At 36.8% G+C, this 21,212-nt stretch overlaps 1 protein-coding gene across 3 annotated transcripts in view; it reads right to left on the bottom strand.

The window, feature by feature from the left end:
* The window catches only part of LOC100649561 (laminin subunit alpha-1), a 199,341-nt gene that overhangs the window by 27,094 nt on the left and 151,035 nt on the right, over positions 1-21,212 (bottom strand). The gene's annotated exons all lie outside the window — the stretch shown is intronic.

Here is a 21,212-nt window from a genome sequence, read left to right on the forward strand (position 1 = left end):
TTTAAGGAAGCTTAGCGGTATCAAAGTCGAGATATCGATCCTCAAAGTTTCCATATTTAACACGTAATCTGTGTATGAAAGCGTAGACAAGGTAACCTTTCCATTTATCGCGGTGAAAATTGTCTCAGGAATTTTTCAAAAAGGCTAATATACGACGCGAGATTGTATTGAAAATGTTGGATAAAAGAATGTGGAGGCTTAGCGGTATCAAAGTCGAGATATCGAGTCTCAAAGTTTCCATATTTAACACGTAATTTGTATATGAAAGCGTGGCCAAGCTAACGTTCCTATTTGTTATGGCGAAAATCTTTGGAATTTTTCAGAAACTAACATACGATGCGAAACGGCGTGGGATATCTCATATTGAAATATGGCGAGATCTAGCGATATCGGAGTCGGGATGTCAAGCCTCAAACTTTCCATATTTAACGCGTAATCTCTGATAACATCTCCATCTATTACAGCGAAAATTTTCTTAGAAGTTAAAAAGAAAATTTAATATATGATGTGAAACTGTTTTGGAAATTTTATATTGGAAAATGGAGAGGCATAGCGGCATTGTTATTAAGGTGAACATGTAAAAAGTATGTAATTCGATCACTGTCATACGCGTTCAAGTAAGAGGCGGAGCTAGCGCGTTCAGTTTTTCTAAAAAGTTTCTTTCGCTCCTGCTGTGCTGACATGCAATTTGTCACACACACTCTTACGACCGATTGTATACGAAGAAAATATTTAATTTGTTTCGTTTGTCGCCTTCGTAGGAAAAGTATCGTCGCCAAAGTATACGAAACGAGCATCGCGATACTACGTCCCAGGAGAATCGTCGCGCGAACGCTTCTATTGATGTACATGCGTATTCCGTAGGCGTTCAGTACGCGTATCTTCGTGTAAAACCGGTCTAACTTTTCAGTTATGAAAGACAAAGGTAATTACCAACATACAGAATATAGAGGATAACGGTGATCATGTTTCTTGAAATAGAATAATTTGAAGCGAGGATTTATATATGAAATTAATTTGCTTTTAGTATGTTAGGGCAATTACGATTTCCAGAATAATTTTATTTACGGATCTAACGTTTTATTAAAGGAAATAAAAATATAGAATTATAAAAGATATACGTATTTGAAAGTAGAAAATATTATCGAGTTGTATCATCCGTTTATTCGCTGTTTTATGGCACTAGAATAATTTATGATAATGAGGATGATAAAGAATATGGAAGTAGTTAATTTTTAGCAAATTACAATGACCAAGGTTTTCAGAATATATTTTTCATTGAAAAAGGTTGAAAGTGATAGGTGGCGTCTTGAAATAAAATCGTGTCGTTCGATCAGTTTAGTGTTATTATGTTATAATTGCTTTTTAAGGTGCTTTTTAAGGTTCAATTAACATTTTATTTGCTTCTTGCAAAAAAATTTAAGCGAACGTAAATATAAAAATTAAGACACAGCATCTTTGGAAGATTCATGTTGCGAAATAAATCGTGTCGGTATTGCCTGAAGAAAAAATATATAAAGACAGCTATTATGCCCGATACAATTCGTCCTTTGGTTCTTAGTTTGTGTTGTAGGTAGAGGCAAAGCGATCTACTTTGAAAGTAGTTTGCCATTGCGCACATTTATCCTGCCTTCGATCTTAATTAATTTCAGTTGCCTATTAGTCGACTTGAGAAGTGACCTCGCATGTGTTACGTCAATATACCCGGTAATGGAACACGATGAATCAGCTAGTTGATGATTTTACGAATAAAAAGACCACTGGTTCCGTTTTACTGGTAGAAAATATAAAGAACGATTATAATGAAGCGTACATTTATCAAATCGCTCGCAAGTTATCTATAGAGATCACGTTTAAATATTGCCAGACAATCAGTGAGTTAATTTTAAACAGATTAGACGATCCAAGAACGAATACGCGACCGAGTCCATTTGTTTCTTTTTATTATCGAAGGATTTTGCTTGTGTTTTTATCAATTTCAATTTATTAATTATTTAATCGAAGGCAGACAACCTAATTGCAGGAAACCAAAGAGATAAGAAGCAAGGATGGAGATTAAAGTTGGAAAGAAAAATGTTGTTGATTATCACCGTAGTAGTATAACTGTAATGTTTGTAGTAGTAAGTTACGTGCGATACCGAGAAGTTCATAAAAATTGTAATCCAAGTGCTATCTTAAGGCCACTAGGCTGGAATACATCAAACCCTCTTGTAACACGGAACTCGGGAAACACGGTTTCGATGTACGCAACACGGTGGAAAAATTGCGACAGTCCTCCTCTACAACACGATATTCTTGCAATAAGATTTCCATATGGCAAGACTCGATGGACTTGGATAATCCTCGTATGGAACAAGTTTCTCTCAACACGATTTCGATACAACACGGAACGAATTAACCGTGTTATATGATGATTGACTGACAAATCTATCTATCTATCTTAATTACTTGATCAAAGAAGTCTATGGAAAAAAAGGAATACCCATTTCTTTTTGTTTTTATCTTTCATATTATTTTTATCCTTTACGTTCTATCAAAATATTACGATGAAAATCTTCCATTTAATCTTAATCGTACATCCAATGATGCGAAGCGAAGGAATATCAATCATCATTCAAATTAAATTGATTGTTTCATGAAATGATAATTGATAGTGTTACTTGACCCAATTGCGCGATTCGATGAGGTAGACCTTTCTCATTGACCCCATGACTAACACGTGTCGTGCGAATTATTTGCCATCTTCTTGATTATGGTATCCGCTTTGGACGATATTCTAGATTAATATTGAAGTAGAATGGCGCCACGCCAGTGTGAAAAATTGTATGCCTTTTCACGATAAGCCACGCGTTATGTCAGCATAAATTGAATACGTTTGTAGGTATACATACGAGCAGAGATATCCGGATAAGGAAATAGTTTCTTTGTGGATCGAGCAAATAAAATTCTTTTTGGAGAATCAAATGAAATAATCTTGTTGAGGCAAATTTTTCTACGCGTTATTTTATTTATCTTTCGAATTTGTCCCTCATCCTCTGATCTTTCGTTAAACAAGTTATCTTTCTATCTTATGTAGTTTCTACAATTATAATTTTTTGTCAAAAAAAAGTTCTATTTACATTCTTCCAAATGCGCTTCCAGCAATACAAAGATTATTTATTCTAATATTTTCACTTGTATGTTAGATTATATTAAGTTATTTCAGAGGTGTTTCTAGTATTATGTTCCCTATGTCCTTTGACAACTATACCGAAGAATTGCTTTTTTCCAATGAAAGAAGCAAATACAGAATATCTTTATGTTTCTCTCATACGTAAATAGACAACCAGAAAATCTCATCGATGTTCCAAATTTTCTTATATTTAACGAAACGATGGATTTCTAAGAGTTGAATCATCGCGAAATGTCTATATCCTCGTGGTCCATCCGTTATCGTTCGAATAACGACGGCATTAAATTGTTAAATCGATCGATAACGGCCAGTTCAATTGAGATAACCGCGAATAGTTTACGACCCCGGTAATAGATAACTTAATTTCTCCTTCTCCTTACGCTATCAGTTTTGCGGGACATTGTAATTTAAATTGTTACGCGTTGCGCCGCCTCTATCTATATAACGTAAGTGCCTCGTTAAACTGACGTTCTCTATTGAACGGACGTTTTATACGGATCGATCGTTATACGTTTTTCCTAATGCTAGCAACACTTAACACCTGCTACGGTTATTTGTGTCTATGCTTCAGGATGGTCGTATAAATGCAGATTTTCCAACTATGTACGTAGATAACAAATTGCTACGTTCGGCCGGACGTGGCTTTTTCTTTACGGTTTAACATATAATATAAATGCTAATTTTCCAAAACAAGCAAATTTTATTATTGAGCTTAGCGTATAATTACAGATTCTCTGTTCATCAGCCGATGTAAGCGAGCCAAATTTCATTTTTATGTATTATGTAAATGAATAGAGGTAACAGTTTATAAGTAAGCTCTAAACGATCGGTGCAGGCGCAGTTACTTATAATACTGGACGTTTCGTCTTTTTCCCTTTGTTGCACCATGGAAAATATTTTAAGTACGCTTTTATGTACTGTAAGATAAATGAATTTTACGAGGTTCTGTGTCTGAACTGTGTTTGGACGGTAAATTGCTCTCGTTAATTCCTCCCCGATAAAGCGGTATGCCAAAGCAGGTGGTGGGTAGTTAATGTTTTAATTTTAATTCGACGTTGTAATGATCTTGAATTTCGGTCAGTATTTTGAAATACGTAATTATCCTTACGTTTAACTATCGCGTAATTAGTATGTTTTTTAATGCTAAGGATTCATTGGAACGCATTTATGCAACGAAAAGGTGCACCAGTGTCTTCTGTAGTTCGTAATTTGCGAAATAAAGAAGTCGAGGTTGCTTTAATAAACTGTATGGTGTAATGACTACCTGACTGCTTGAAATGTGTTTCAAATAATCTCTGATATACAATTGCTGTTTCATTATTAACAATACCTATAAATGTTATTACATGTTATGAATTTCTTGGTACTAGGTACTTCTCGATGTAATTACACTCAGCATACTTTTCTTCTTCATTTGAATAAATTTGTTAGAAGAAGAGATCATGTTTCATATCTCCTATCGCGATTACACGTAACAACTTGAATTTTCCTACAATTAATATCCACAGCTACGTATTCGTGAAATTAAAAGCATCGAGAACGATCGAAGAAGTCGCGTTCTGTAAAAGAAGCAGATCACCATCAAACGGATCACCTTAGAGCGCAGTGTTTCGAATTTCGTGCGAGCAAACATTCCACGAATAATCCTAAAACAAACGCGGGCAAACGAAAAAAGAAAAAATAAAGAGAAATGCAGCGCGGTTATCTTTATCAAACACCCAACTTGAGCAGCATCTTGAACACTCGAAGCCACCAAACACCGCACGAGACGTATCCACGGTTTACCTACGTGATTTCTCAATTACTTGAACCAATACCAGCGTTCTCTCTGTCGAAAGCGTTTTAACCTAACAAGCTTCTCTTCGTCATTATCCATTTATCTTATTCGATCTTTTAATTCACTGTCAAAAGTATCCAACAAGAAGATGAGAACGAGGATAGCGAAGTTCTTCCCAAAGGGAACTTCCACACGCCTGACGATCTATTCCTTTTTATCTTTTCCATTCATTTATTATTCCTTTGTCTCTCTCTTTTTGCTGTTTCAGAGGCTCGATCAGCTAATAAGCTTTCGAGGGGCATTTGTACCGGAGATAGCCTGTATCGGCGCGGTCCCCCGTAGCATAACGCATTATGCATGCATGTAATGCGTGCGTGCATCGCGAGGCTGGGCCGCCTGTAATTTCGGATTATGGGAACCGGACGGCGAATCGCGGTTAACCACGAGGAACGAAGAGGAGGAGGAGAAAAAAAAAGAACACGGGCCACCGCAGCAATCTCGGAAGAAGGAAACGCGAGACGATTTTGATTAAAAATTGCCGAGAAACGAAAATTTGATAGCGTGAGATTAGCGCGCGTTTCGGCGCATCGCGACTCGAGCAACCGCGATTTTTCGAGAAACGGTGAGAAGCGCGTGTAGACGATTGGTTACCGTTTGATAATTAACTTTTATTTTCGCCTGTTTGTACGAGTATGAAGCTGGCAGTAAAGTATGCTCGATTTGATAAAGATATTAAATTAATTATACGAGGTTTCATGTAACTCGAGTTAATGCACGTGAAATTGTAGTTACGCGTAATTCCTTTATTTAATCGCTGTAATTTTCATATGATTCTATACGCTTCCCGTAAGTAACGATTTAGTAATTCTGTTACTCCGGGCTCGTATAGAGGATCGATGAACTGGATGAAGGTTAAACAAATGGGGATACGAAACGCTGTATTCATAGAGAGTGTAGTAATTTATGTATATTTAGAAAATTATCGAACATTAAGTAGCATAGTAATATGCGATGTTAGCGGTATAATAGTAAGTGAATCATCTCTTTTTCTACTTGTCGCTGTACACGATCAGCGAATAAGAGAATTTATGGGAATTATAAATAGGTCAAGTTGTGACAGACTTGTACAGACAGTGTGCGATTAATTTATGAACTTGATTTTTAAGTATTCTCGATGAGGAACGAGCAAGAAAGTCTCTAACTTCGAAAGCAATTCACTCGCGATCAGCAAATTTTACGGTTCTGTTCGTCTTAATCGTAGCCTTTCGATACGATTTTCATTACAACATTTCGATTCGTTATGGAATTACTTAGTGCACGAAGTTATTTCAGATAATTATCAAAGACATCCCCTTCGAAACAGGACAAGTTTTATTTGAAATACTTTTTCGACTAATGTACAATGTGATACAATACCAACTTATCTCCAACACGTGTCACGAACGAAAAAGTAAATTCTTTTTCATTGAGAAATTTTTATGAAATTATTCAAACATCAAATAAATTTGACTCTAATAATCACTTAGAGCACTCGAGTATCAGTTCTCCTGATCGCTTATAATTTATAACAGCTCTGACAATCGTAAAATGCATAAAATGTTGAAGCATTTACGTATCTCTCACCAAAGATAGCGCAACGTATAATTATCTCATAACTCAGAGAGTAGGTTGATAAGAAAATTACATCACGCTAGGTTAAACCGTTTTCGTCGGCTAGTGGTTTACTTCTCGTTCCCATCGCGAATCTAGTATTCTCTTTCACCCCGCAATGAGACTTCCTCGTTGAATCTTCCATTGTCGAAGGTCAAGATTCGTTTCTGTACTCGAGATATATCTACGATTAACCCTTAACGTTCCGACTTTTAATTGTCAATATCGACCGGCAACTCCAACTTATTCTCATCATACTTGCAAGCTTTTAAGTGTCAGATTTTAAATGCTACGTGTAATGACGTGTAAATAATAACACTAAAGTCATTCAAAACAATCTTTATTCGTCTCAGAAGTAATATAGTTTTGATTACAATATTTATATGAATTATAATTGAGTAATTTGTGGAATTTTTTAAAACATTCACTGCGATTCAAACCGGATTTGCGCTCACAGGTCTCACAGTACTCACTGAAGTACAATAAACACCCAAAAATACATTTGGAGTAGAGTGTCGCACATTGGTAGTGTTTGAGAGGCACATTTAGAATAGAGCGTCGCACATCGGTGGTGTTTCAGAAACACACTTGCAGCGTTAAGGGTTAAACGTAGAAAGACGTTCGCAACGCTTGATCTACCCTAACCAAGATCATACAGCAAATAACGCGTTATTTTCTCGTTCGCAAAACTCCCTTGTAACTTAGTCAAAGAGAATCTCAACTTGCACAGTGGTTACAGAAGTGTTTGTACGCCATTGTATTTATTATCGCATTTATATATCAATTAATTGCGTACGTATCTATATTAAGACCGAAAGCATTAAGTTTCATGTAATTTGTTAAGTTTTATTAACGCTTTAAGGACCCATTAATTACAACATTACGATGGCTTATATTTCAATTTATATTTCAAATAGTATATAAATAATAGATGAAAGTTTAGCCAGAAGAAATAAGGTCGATAAAAATAGCAAACTAGTCTTTAGAGTTCTTTTCCGTAGCAACACTGTTCGAAAATAGAATTTGATAATGTAGATTGATTGACAAAAATTGCGAATCAAATGTTACCTCAACGTCGACTCTTCGTCAGTTAACTCATTAAGCTTCGTTTCGTTTTCATATGACTACGAAAGTTTAACACTATGAAAATGAAATGTGAAATCTGATTAAAAAAGAGAACATTTTATTCGAAAATGAGGATATGTACAAATACTTTTTGTAACCAGTGTAAATTTTCTTCCACTTCCCTTCCTCGGAATTCCAGTTTTCTCGCTATCCCATTTCTAAAACCTCATTCTCTCTTTCCCCCCTTCTTCCTCTCTCTCTCTCTCTCTCTCTCTCTCTCTCTCTCTCTTTATCGATCGACCAATTAATCTCGGCTTCTATACGATTAAACAGCTGATGTTATCATCTTCATCAGGCGATTCCAGCGGGAAATGCGATAAGAAGATATCCTAATAAACGACAAGAGCTTTGCATACGCCAACGTTACTCTTCGTTAAATTGCTTCACCTTCTCCCCTAAAAACTATCATTGATAACAACGACAACGCGATTAATCGACATGCGGATTTCAACGTGCGTTTCGTGGAATAACGAGACGAAAGATAGACGCACGACTCACTGTTTAATTGCTCATACTTAATTATGCTCGCCGGTCGTGGGTTTCCGATGCGGAATATCGCGATCTTCGTCACTATGGAATACACGCGTGGAATTATTTATGCGACGCGTATCCGGCTGATTCGCTTTTATCTCTTGTTTCGTTGCTCCGATAGAGAGAACATCGAAAAGCTGGAAATCGATGGCAGTTGGGCGTTTGCGAGTAATGGCGAGAGATTGGGGGCGTATGGCGGATACGATGGAATGTAGGAAATATCGCGTGATAAACTTTGTACGAACGAGCGTGGAATATCGAAGAAGGTAAGTAAGTAAGTATATAATAAGTAAGATGATTGGTGATGTTTTCTGGAAATATAAAATTTGCGCAGGATATGCTAATTTTCAATATCATATTTTTGTTTTTTAATATCTGTGATCGTGGCTATTCCAATGCCATGTATTCTTCCTAACTCTGTCACACTTGTTCCATTTTCAAGTTTCTAAATTATGTCGTATTTTACTCCGATAACTAGAACGCTATAAGTTTCATACTGAATTCCTATAACCAGAATTCACTCGACGGAATAAAGGTAAGAATACATTGTATATGTAACGCTTTCAAACGTAGAACGTACAGAAAGAAAAAGGAAATTGTACAGTAAATATCTTTGAATAATCGAGATAATTAATTAAAGTATAGCTTGATCAATCCCGTTGTATTCTTTTAATCATTTACGATCCAATTATATTTTCTCCAACGTTAAAAGATATCTTCGTCTTGAACAAAATATGAAAAATACGGGATAAAGTCTTATTGATACACGTGATTTCTCGTTTCACGAGACGTTTCAATAATAACACGTGATTTCTTATATTCATCTCTTTAAATCACTTTTCGTTTGTTAAAACGAGGGTTAAATTGAAATATACGAATTCAAGGATTGTAGCGTGGCTGTAGCGTAATCGCAAAAATAATATATCTTACGATACTGGAACACCTTGTATGCATACACCATACCATATACCATATAACACAAGGTATAAACTGCCAGTACTCTCACGTATGCAGATAATAACCGGCCGTGGTATCCGGTGGTGCATCTACGTTTTGTTTGCCTCGCACGCAGCTGGATTAGAGGCGCATAGTGCTGGCTGGCATTACACCTGTTATTGAATAATAACACGTGTAGCCAGATCTGATGCGAGAGTCAGCGTGGACGTGTTCGAGGCCGTGATGGTTACGTACACGAGCAGAATAGTAGGAAACACGAAATCTATGAGCGCTCGGGAAAAGAAGAAGACGGATATCCAGATAGTCAGATGTAGACTTATGTCGATTCGCCGCTTGTTTGCCGTGCTTTTTCCTGATCTTTGCTCTTTCCGGGATACGAATCACCTGAAAATGCTGCACACCATTGCAGCTCCAACGATCTGTCTTGAACGTGAAGTTCAATTGACCATGTGAAACGAGCAGCGTGCTGAGGTTGCTATCCGTCAGTTTGGTGAAAATCGAAAGATGCCAAGATGACAGCCTCGAATGCTTTCTAACGAAGTTGTCGCAATGAGAAACTTTCTACGATCGTCGTCGAGGATTTTTAACGCGTTGGTAGGATAAGAAAACTATCGAGACAACAGCATTTTAGATCGATTTCCCGTTCTGTAAAATAATTGTTAACAACGTTTGATCATTTGTAGTGGCATTGGACAACAAAACTTTCCAACGGTTCCTGTTCCACGATTTGCTACACAAGGACCTCATCCTCAGCCGAACGACGGTAGCGTAATGGTTAGAGTAATTCGTTACAAACCTTCAAGACCAGGTTCGAATCTTGGCACTCGTAGTTCTGTTTTTGTATGATTCCTAGAAGAAAAGAAGAGAGTGGCCCGGATGATTTGGGAAAACCCACGACTCAAGCGAAGATAAAAATCTTATACATCAGCATTTAGGCACCTAGCCACCTTATATTTTCCTTCTATTATTGTTTATTAATTAATTAGGAAGCAACAGATGAAATCCTTTGGTACCAAGGAACAAGACATGGATAAAACTTTGCAAATTATTTGTGGTAAGAGAAGATCGTTTAAAAGAATTCGAAGAATCATAGAAAGGATTATTGAGTGCCACCGCAAGGATAGTACGCGACCTGAAGGCAAGATTGTAATCTTGTGAATTATAGCTGGCATAGATTTTAAATGAAGATTTAAAGAAATTCGAAAAATTAAAAAAGGATTCCTCACATTTGATATATTATGGCGTATATCTGTCAGATATGTTTGACGATATTTGAATATGTTCTATGAGAACTTTCAAAGGTGTCTTAGGGTGGCTATTATAAAACCATTATGCGCTCCTAAAATCTTGTCAAATATTTTCGCAAACTTCACAAAACCCTCCCCTTATTTCGTGACGAAAGGTTGTCACAAATTGGAAAGATTGCCATTATTCAATCAGAGAGGCAAAGTATTCAAGGCAAGGTACTGAAATTAAAGAGTACAATAACAATACTTTTCCCATGGATAACTCGACCAGTAAACAACGGTACATTTTTCAATAGATACGCGGTAGTATTAGCCCTTCGAAGTGGCAGAAACGAAAGCGCATGGGTTCCTACAACCGTTAGCTTCCTTGGTCTAATCCTTCACTTTCTTCCTATCTGTGCTTTGGATCACGACCATTGTGCATAGGGTGGTCATTATTCCTAGGACCAGGGAAGATTAAATAAGCCGATTGAGATACATGGGGAGGTGAGAGGAAAGTATGGCACGCATTCGGTCACAGATGGAATTTCAGTAACGTAGTTAGTGGCGAAATTTACAGGGCGATCTTGGCCACAGATTACGAAATAACACGCGTGCCTCCATTCATTCTCTCGCGGAAGGAAAAAGAGCGGGATGCATCGCGGCTTCGGGACGAGAGGACGAAAGAGGAAAAGAGAAACACGAAGGAAGGAAAACACGGACTCCCTGGTTTAATCGAAGCTGATTTACATAATTATAAATGCCAGTGCTATAAGTACGATTCCGAGAGTAGCTGGCGCCGTTCAGAATAAAGATTGCGTATAACGTAAGAAATGGAGTTGATGGTAAATTATTGAGGAAGATGATATTGTATCCTTTTTCTACCTCTTTCCTTTCAGTCAAGGATGGATGATGTTATTCAGGGCCAGATCACTGGGATTAAATGGTAAAATAAGTTTCCCGTGTTAGGGGTTGTAATGTGTCATGAATAATACGCCCTAGCGAGGATTTTGAGTTTACGATGGATATTACACGCACGGTTGAAGCGTTTGAAAGTAAAGGTGACGTTATTTAGCAATTCAAAGTACTTTCTGCGATGTCGTCGTTTAGACGATCTAAGGAAGTGTAAATTGCACGTTGCGTGGAATTACGTGACGTGTAAGGGAAACCCAAGAAGCGGATATTTCTATTAAAAATAAATCGAGAAAGTAAAATGAAACCTTCTCACTGTATTGTAATCAGTACGAATCATGTAACGTACGTAATGCTACGAGTCGATTTGAACCGATTCAATGATAGAAAAATTCGTTGGATGCTACTTTTTCAATTCAAATATTTTACGTTTAACGCGTAATACATAAAACCTCACGTTAAAAACGATATTTAATATATTAAATATTTACTAAATATTTTATCCATTTTTCATCGCGTCCACTTCGATCGTGAATTATCTTTACCGCAAAGAAATTTCATCGTTTTCAATCTGTAAACCGAAGAAAAATTTATACGTTAAGGGTCCAGTTGCGTTATCGAACAATAAAAAAAATATAATTCACGAGCTAGTTATCAAGGAGAAGGAGCACCGAAACTTCTGCCAAGGTGGAAGGAAATTCGACTTCTCGTGTTTGGCTGGACACGACTGTCGGAGATACCACGAGACACGTTATACATATATGTATCTACAAGCTGCAAGAACAGTTCAAAGCGGCCGCAGGTTGCGTTGCACTGCCTCAGGCGTGTTGCGTCGTTGCAACGGATCGCATTGTATGTTGCGAGCGAAGGAAACAAGCGGCAGCCTCCGAGGAGCCTGCGAGTAAACTCTTCCTCGTCTTCTTTTCCTGATTCCACGCTTTCGTGCATCTACGATCTACAGTCAGTCACGAAAGTCTACACACACCCGTTAAGCACGATATACTACGGTAAAAACATTGACTGCACGAATTTTTTGTCTTTATCCTGAATTAGGAGACTCTGTCTGAACCTTGAAACAACTCGTTCTCTTATTTTTCTCCGATTGCTTTCGTACACGTCGTGCGACTGTTTTCTACCAAAGTAACTTTCCTTCTGTTTATTCGTGATAGTTTCCGTTTAATTGTCGTCGTCGTCGTTGTTTTGACACTTTCTACGTTGCAACCATTCTTGCATAAATAGCACACCGAAGCTATTTTCGTTGCGTCTGTCGATCGATTCATCGACAGAATACGCCTGATGCTTCGTTAGAGAAGAGAAATACAATCGGATTTGTTTAGACTGGCGAAGGGACTGATTGAAAGTGCTTAAGATTGTAGAAGAGGGATCTGCCAGCTTTCGAGAGGTTTGACGAAGTGATTGACGAACTAAGGCTTGTATTTCGATGAATGAAATGATTTAAAAACTTCTGCGTTTTGACAGTCAGCACCGAATCAAATTTCTGATTAGAATAATTAAAAATCCTGGCCAATTGAATCTATTAAATTGAAATATATGCACGTACAACGTCGACAGAAAATTGCTATAAAAAATGCACTGAGCAACATGCAATTCGTTTTATTCTATTCGATCAAATTTTATTCAAATTAAAAGTGAAATCCCATTCGGCGAGCTATAATTCGTTTCTGCAAGATCTACGAATGTATAATTTCCAACTAAGTATCGAGCATCCTAACAATTTTGATCAATAACGAGTTTCATTCTTAAGTAGCAATTATATTACTTGCGTTATTTATTTGCAAATGTCCTTCTCTGTCGTTAGAGGAATCTCGTGTTGTATGGAAGTGGCAAACAAGGTAGTTACAACCTCGTTACATAAGCTTCGGAGACGTTATTTCACGGATAAAACGAATAACAGCTGTCAACGCGTTGAAATGATACACGCACGAGCGAGATCGATTCGATTGAATTGCTAATGCGCCGAGTATCTTTGATTCGATATTCCAGCGAAAGCATGATAAATGGCATTTTATCCTGGTTAATCATGCATCAGCGGTAACATCTAATCATCTACCACGCGAAAATCGGGCGGAAACAGTTGTTATTACCAATTATACGATTGTTAATTCAGCACTATGTAATGAAAAAGTATCATGCAGATAAGTGAAATATATATCTTTTTAACAAATTATTTTAATTATCTCGACGTATACGTATTACATTAAAAAAGTGTTCGTTGTTCCATCATATTAAGAAGGTGTAAGGTAAATATTTAAGAACAAGGGATTTGATAACCAATTGTCTGGAATAAAATTTATACTTGACATACCTGACGTTCTTGAAATTCTTCTCTTATCTCTGACCGTCTTACAAGTAGAATTCACATAAAACATTCAAAATATAGTACTCGTTATATAACATTAAATAGGTGAAACACATCCCTGCTTAGGCTTCACTTTCCTATTCGCGATTGAAATACGAGAAAATAAATTTGCGTACAAATTCGCATAAAATACAATGCAGTATCTATTGTATATGTAGAGTACAAATTCCTGTTATTACCATTATTTATTGTAACCAAATTTTAGTTGGCGATTTGAACTTCCGCCAGTCGAATTCATTTGCGTAAGTTCCTACTACATGAACTCCGAGTCTATAAACTGTTTGTCTTCCTACAGGTTCGGATAAATGCAGTTCTACATTGGGTTACCATGACGAGTTAGGCTCGTTATTTGAGATCAAAGATTTACATTCGCAGCACTCGCTGTGCATTGCAATTTGCACCTACGGTCGGTGTAACGTGACGACTCAGTAGATATAAACAAGTGCACGTGCTCGATACATGTGCGAGGCAAAGCTGGTTCACAGTTTGGTTGCTAAAAGCATTGTTAATTCGGCTGGGCCAAGGGATTGCGGTAAAACCGAATTTACACTTGACGATTGCTTTCATCTTCCTTTCCATCCGCCTATTGAAAGAAGAAGCGAAAGCAGCGTTAATCCGTCGTGCTCCTCCAAAGTGAAACATCGTAAAATTGGCTTAAGGCAATTCCGCTATAGGTTTGTCCACAAATATTGACACTTGGCAGCCTATAACTACAGCAGCATCGATCACGTGAATATCACGCGACCGTTTTGTTTGTACTTTCTGACTCTTCTCGTTCGATCGACTACAGTGTCCAATTCCAAGAGCGATTTCCTCGATTGTACCTCGTTGTTGGTATTTTCGCGGCGTCCGACAAATCCACGTGACAGCACCGCGTCTGCACTGGCACGAGGGGAAAGCAGGAGCGCGATACGACTGATAATCAAGTCGTAAATCTCATTTTCACAAGAGTCCCGTTGTACGTACCTGCTGCACGTGGGCCAGGTCCGCTGTCTTGCTGAAAAGGTTACGGCAGGAAGCGATGAAATAGCGCGAGCGAACATCTCGAGCGCGTTTATTGCAGAGGAAATAAGAAAAGAGGAGGAAAGACCAGACTTACGACGATGCGCGCGCGCGTGTGTGCGCTGTATATGTTTGAGAAAACCAGGAATAAATTTACGGCGTAAAATAAGAGTAAATAGAGGTAGTGCGGCTAGAAAAGGGGTAAAGGGTTCGAGGGTGCCGTAATGTCGTTGTAAATTACGCTTATCGTCTCGCGTGATGCTTTGACGACCTGACGAACGTTGATTAGAAGAAACGTTGGTAGAATGTGTGAGAATTGAAATGGCAAAGTTTCTTTTTCTTACAGCGACAAAGGTTAACCGTAATTGTTACGCGCATTTCTATAGATAGTTATTAGCTTATATGTGTAGTTAATTATCGGTTATTAACGATGATTAAATTTCATGCGTATGGCTATAATGAGCGAGCGAATGCAAGACGACTCGTTGTGAGGATACGACGATCGGAAAATACAATTAAAACGATAGGGAGTAGAAAGAAAATTTCAGCAACAATTTTATATTAAAGTAGTTTGTAATAAGATTCTTACGTTAAGTAGTCTATAAATTGTTTCCTTCCTATTCGCATAATAATTTCTATAATATTTGGTCTCATTCGCATTCTTCGGCTTTTTATGATGTTAACAAATATACAAAACGAGTTCAGAAATCAGAAGCCGGTGGTTGGTTAAAATCATGGAAATAACGATAGAACGGAAGAAAAAACGAGTTCGTGTGCGGATGCGTCTAGACACCAATGTTTTTTCTCCCCCATCGTCTCTAGAATTACAGGTAATTCTAGTTCGACGAAAGTCACTATATCTCATTATTTTTAACACTTATTTTTAGTGCAGCAATTTCACATGTTGATCTTTCGTGGTACCATGTAATTATAATTAAAATTTTACGAGGAAAATTACCATTTTTAATGTGGACTTTTCGAGCAGTTACTAAGAAATTAAGCCCGAGTAGCTATATCAAGTAGCTGCTACCATAAAAGTTAAAATCTATGTATTCTTCTGTGTTAACGCGTTAGATATGCTCGTCGACTTGCGATGAATTTTTCTTTCTGTGATTCTCCTCGAAGAGCACGATCAATTATTCAGCGATTATTTAACAAAAGCTCTAAAACCCCTACAAACTTTACGTTTCTTCAGAATTTTTTAATAAACTTTTGTCGATGCTATCGTATGCTAAGATATTGTGCTCAATAAAAGAGCAACGTAGCTGACGCTTCTTCCCGTTACTGTTAATTTTCCGTCATTGTTAAATCAAGAAATTTATTTTTACGAGTTCCTAGTAGATGGTTATACGATGTAACAGTGCTCGAAGATTCACCACTCGTTGCCATTAATAATCGAGAGGCATAAAACTCTGTTCTGGCTCCGATCATCAGCCCATCCTCGTATCGACAAGTTACATCGTCGCCGATCGGAATGTTAATAAAGGTATGCAAGCAGTGCGCTAATAAAGAGCGCGTTACGAGGCCTTCCTCGAAGGCCAGTGCACGTGGATGACCACCCTGACACGGGTGGCCATACAACATTGCGAATATTCGCACGGTATTCACGCAGCCTCAGCGGTAATCTTCTTGCGCTATGATCCGACTAAGGTGACGTTAATAATACGCGTTACAAATTAGCAAAAGATTGTTACTTCTCATAAAACTTCAGATAATTATTTGACTCTTTCGTAATAGCAACTTTCAAATGTTAATTAAGATATTTTAAAATAAATACGACTACTTAGCGGAGATCATAATTGCTATAAGACAAAATTTTTAAGTTATGGTATAAGAGATAATATCTTTAATCAAACATTTTTTTTTTATTACCGATAATCGTTATCGATAAGGGGAATTTAATTTTCTTTACCAGTAAACCATATGAATTATTGGAATTTTTCCTTTTCTTTTTGGTTACCGGTAAGCACTATCGATGGTCCGAATTTTATTTTGATTATCGATAATATAATAACCGAGAAAATTCTGATCATTTATTTTGGTTACTGCCAAAATTTTGATCATTCATAATTGTTATCGTAACGAGAACAATTGAAAGTTAATATTCTTTAATTATTTCCTTTTTGAGAAATTTCATTGAGATTCATCAGTAATTGGCTTCCATTTAAATAATTCTTCTTAAGAGAAATTGATTCTTACTCGATGATCTTTTGCCAAAAAATGTTTAAAACAACTGTTATTTTGAGTCTCTTCTATTTTGTGATGTAATTGCTAAAATATTTCCAATACGACGACAAATATAATTTAACAAACGCTATTATCAAACCTGAACTTTTCTCGCTACTTTCAACTAAGAAAAAAAAAAAAAATGTCATATCTAATAATAGTACGGACGATAACGAAACATTAAGATAGCCACCTATCGTTAACTTTTATACTTGAACGTTTAATAATTTATTAAATCGAGACAAAGATTTCTAGTACTCGTTCCGTATATCATCCGCTAAGTTTGTAATTAAAACATAAGATTTTGCTATCGGCGATGATGTATAACCAGTCACTAATTATGGATACGAGTAATTGCTCGTTTCAAGTTTCATCTTTCGAAAATGCACGTGTAGCCGATACTTGGTATTTTTCAAACTTTAATCAAAGCGACCACGACGAGTTTAATTACAAATATCCTCGCAACACGTGCATCGCTTCTTTGTACCGCGCTATACAAATAACGATGTCAATTTCGATATCTCTTATCAGATAGCATCTCGAATCTGTGTATGGTCAAACGAGAAAGGTCGGAAAACCATGCATCGTACCCGATAAATAGTAGATCGCGATATCTGTCACGATATAACATTGCAAAAATACGTACGCAAAGATAATTAGTTAGGTACTCTATCGTGTCATTGTGGCTGATATTGTGTCGATTCATGACTTTCAAGACATAAGAACGAAGTCTCGAATGTTTGTTAAGGAAGAAGTTAGGCTAAAAATTATAAGTACGCTGAGGAAACATTCGCAATGTCTTCCAAGTTCATTGAAGCATAATATTAAAATTTACAGATTATGATAATTCTTGTATACAACGAGGTAGTAGTGTGTGAAAAATAACGTTTCAGAAATAATAATCTCGACCTTATAATTGATCTAAAAAATATCGAAAAGAATATGATATAGCACATTCTGTATGTAATCAGAATTGTTTTAAGATTTCATAAAATCAAAGAAGATCAGGAAACACGTAAGAAAATTATTTTTCTTAAGAGTAAAGAACCTGATAAACTGAAACGGTCATTTTGATTCGAAGAAAGAAAAAAGCTTTTAGTCCAATCTGATAAATCAAATATGTGTTTGAAAATGTTTACGGTCGTTATATTCCATCGTATAAAATTCAATATCAATTACTAAGAAGCATCTGAAAATTGCATAATCAAGTAAAGGGATCTAATGCTCGTGCAATACTACAATAAAATTGCTGAGTATTACATGCAATCTGAAAACTAGCAAAAAATGTATTTCGTAATAATCGATGGAACGTTATATATACTAAATAAAAAACTCAATTAATATTAGCTGATGGGAATGGCGTTAATTAAAAGACGGCGAACAAGATCCTCACCGAGGCCACCAGGACCGTGCATTTCTACCAACGATCGCAAAGAATCGTGTTCAATTCGATTATGTTGTACGTTCTTGTGATTGATACCGGTCATTAACCGCATTCGTGACGTAATTAATGGGAATCCATGCCGGAGTTCGTGCTATGCGAGCAAAAAACTAGTCGTATAGCAGTAGCGTGAAAGTATTTTAAATAACAGCAATGGTGGTTGGTAAAAAACCAGCTATGTAATTTGGAAAAACTGGGAAATATTTCGAAATACAGTAGAACCTGCCGTAACTGAACCAATAGGGAGACAAAGATGTTGGAATAATAGAAACGCGAGTTTTTTTATATTAAAAATTGAATTCTTACTTGGATCAGAATATCTGTTTGGTTTATTTAACTTTAATTTATTTTATCTTTTGACTTTTTAAAATTATTTATTATATTCATGTATCGTTATGTTCGTATAATATAAACGTTTAATTAAGTTCGTATATAATTGCTGTCCCTACAAATCAAACAAGCCTCGATTTTTATGTGCATCGGTGTTCTAATTAGATGATCTAGGTCTGCGATACAATAAACTTCTTATCGGACGATTTCACTATTTTTTACCAAATCCGTACCAATTGAGAACAGATAACTCAATAAATATAAAGGGTAAAGTGTGTCACTCTGTTATGAAACCGACGAGATGGCTTATACTATACAAATTTAAGCGAAATGAGAAAGAAAAATGATTTTGAGAAAGATAGTGACAGAGTGAAATCCATCATTTCTTAGTATTACAGAGAAAAATATTTCATTTTATTTTTATTCTCATTCGTTAGTCGATATCTTATCTACAAATTAATAATCCTTCGATATCATCAGTGCAAAAAGTATGTTTCTCAAATTGTTTGCAAGCGATACAATGACTTCTGGAATTATTCGGATAATGTATTTTATTAAGCGCTTGCGATTCTCTCGATCCCATCTCTACTTGAACACACTTTTGCTCAGACATCACGCACTTTTCTGCGTGCGAATGCACACGTACATCTGCCGACACGTTGATATGCCGATATTTTTAGTTTCTTCGTCGTTCTTCAATGGTACGTGCCTACGCAAATACCTTTGCGTGGAACTTTTCTTTCCATTTACGTTTTTCCTCCTCTCGTTCGTTTCCTCTACCCCACGGTGTAATCGTTACCGTACCTCTTCAGGGTATTGAAATGCCAACGATAAGAACCAATAAACAAGTTCTGTCTCGAGCATATAGCTTATATATTTTTCAACGGACAAGTTTATAGTCAAAATCGCATCAGGAAGTACCAAGTAAGATACAAACGTGTCGAAAGTTCTCCACTATTTTTTTTTTTTTATTAATTTTGGCAATAAATGCTTCGTTAAAATTGCATAGAAATCATATAGAAGGTTTTTAAAATTCTTTGCAAATTCTATCAAGATTCTTTCAAAATTTGGAAATCCCTTAGAAACCCATAAAAATTATTTGATAGCTGGGTTAAACGAAAGATAATGTTCAACTATTCGATGAAAAATTACAGAAGTTTTCATACGATTATACGAAAGAACATCGGTAACAAAATTAAGCGGAGTGAATGTTAAAAAAAAAATCTGAAAAACAGAGTAATCGAAAGACGTAGAAATCCAAACCTAGCGGAACGAACCGTATTGCAGAGTTCCTCCGACCGAGAAAACGGAAGTCGAGTGAAGGCACGGCCGCTCGTGTTAGGTCGATCGGAGATTCGACCTTCGACCCTCGCGGCGAACTTGAGGAGCCTCGAACGCGGCTCATTAACCGAGCGATGTTTCGTCGGCGCGGTTTTTCTAGGAATGAACCTGGTGCAGCAATAAATTGCAATCAACGCCAGGGGATATGCTCTAGCGACGTTTTATACGTTCAACGAATTTTGCGACCCCCGTGAACGTACGGAAAAAGCGTAATTAAGGTTCGTTCGTCGAGCGCGGTACAAGCAGACTTCCGCTGTAAAGTCACGTGCATTTTCTTCTGGTTTCTTTCTGCGTGGAAAAGAGAGATGATTAGTCCGCCTGATATGATTCAGCACTGTATTTTCGTATAATGCATTTTTCTTAGACCATTAGCGGCAAACGCCGCAATTTTACAAATTTAAAAAATAACTGATATATAATAATACGTTTTTGGCATTTTAAAAATCCTACCGCCCTTAGAATCGTTTACAACTCCTCGATTTTATCTCATTTGGAATATGCTAGTGTCATATGGTCTTTCACGATCGATCCGAGCGGAGGAAAATTGTGGAAAAATTACAGCATGAAGTCCTGTGCTTTATCTCACGTGCATTTGGTTGTTCGGTATACAGCCGCGACCATAATTTTATAATGATCCCATACTTCATAAATTGAATATTACGATCACGTTGGAGAACAGGAACAAGATAGCCGATATTCTTTTTTTATTCAAGGTTATAAATAATCTCGTTGATTGGCCTCGGCTTCCTCAGGTTGTAAATTTTAACGCATGTTCGCGTTCTTTGCGTAATACTATGGCTTTCCGGGTTGAATTCTTCGTGAACGATATTAGAAACAGCGACACGATTACCAGGATATGTGCTATGCTAATGTAATGTCTGATCGAGTTGATTTCTTCTATGTCTCCTTTCACAGGTTTAGACGTTCGGCGTTTACGACAGTTAACGCTCAAACAATCGTTAATGTAATATCTTTTTCTATCCATTTATCTATTCCTGTTCTGTTGTACTCGTAACTTAACTTTTGTAACGTTGTAACTTCTATATTTATTGTCTGCTGCTGTATTGTATGCCTAATAAATAAATAAATCATTTGGACGAACATCGGAGGATTACATAACTTTGTTATTAGAATGTTGTTTT

Source organism: Bombus terrestris, chromosome 1, assembly GCF_910591885.1.
Source record: "Bombus terrestris chromosome 1, iyBomTerr1.2, whole genome shotgun sequence".
Lineage (NCBI taxonomy): Eukaryota > Metazoa > Arthropoda > Insecta > Hymenoptera > Apidae > Bombus > Bombus terrestris.